Source organism: Geospiza fortis, unplaced genomic scaffold, assembly GCF_000277835.1.
Source record: "Geospiza fortis unplaced genomic scaffold, GeoFor_1.0 scaffold84, whole genome shotgun sequence".
NCBI lineage: Eukaryota > Metazoa > Chordata > Aves > Passeriformes > Thraupidae > Geospiza > Geospiza fortis.
In genome coordinates this window covers 951,345-952,372 of record NW_005054363.1, presented here as the reverse complement: position 1 = coordinate 952,372, position 1,028 = coordinate 951,345, and positions in this window count along the sequence as shown.

Sequence of the window (1,028 nt, the reverse complement as noted above, 5' to 3'; positions counted from 1 at the left end):
CAGGCGGGCGGGCGGCGCCGAGCGCGGCCCCGTCGCCCCCCCGAGCACGTGTTGGGTTCCCTCGGTAGCTGCGGGAAGGACGGGAGCGTGTTCTGCTTCCTGGCCCAGGCAGCCCCGCTGCCGGTGCAGGGCTGCTCCCAGGCTTTGTTGTGCTTCCCCGTTTGAATAACGGGTCGCGGGCAGGGATTGCTCATCCCGGCGAGGCGTGCTGGGCTCGGGCGTGAGGCTGTGCCCTGCAGCAGTGAGGTGCTTTCTGTCCCGCATGGCTGCCTAAGGGATGGCTGGGCAGCATCCTGGCTGCTCTCACCGCACACCTGCTCCGCAGGGGCTTGGGGGCTCACGGAGCGAGGGCTGGCGGTGTTGGCACAAACTTTACGGCTACCGGGCCAGAGTAGAGATTGGTCTCTTACTCGTGGGGACCTCGGCTTGGGAATATAGCTGTACTCAAAGAGGTGAGGAATTGCAGCTCAACATTTTAGTTGCTGTGAGCTGTAGTAGGAAAACACGTGCGAAGTAAAACGGGAGAGCACCAAGCTTGTTTGTCCTAGCAGATCCCATTTGGAAGAGCACTTCCAGAGAAAGCTCTTATCCTGCTTCACCTGCTGCAGCCTGAACCAGGGTGCACATGTTGTGTGGTGGAGGAGGAGGAAGGAAGGGAGGGCATGGCAGGTGAAGCTCTTTTTTTGGAAGCCTCTGAAACACAAATAAAAAAACTCTTTGATTCTGTAAGCAGCTCTGAGCAGGTGCAGAAGTCCCCTTTGGAAGGTGGGGGGATTTTAAAAACTCTTGACAAATTTTAATGAAACATGTTTTTCAATCAAGGATATGTCCTCAGAGGTACTATGTGCAAAAAGAAAGAAAATAAATTTATAAGTAATAATAAAAAGGCAGCTTGTATGCTTGTGCAGAACTCCCTGTGTTCAGCATTTTTACTTTTACTTTAATGCCAAGGATGCCTATGTTGGAAACAGCTTTGTTGTGAACTCCAAGCAGAATGGGATGAACCTAAGTTGGCCATGTAGCATTCC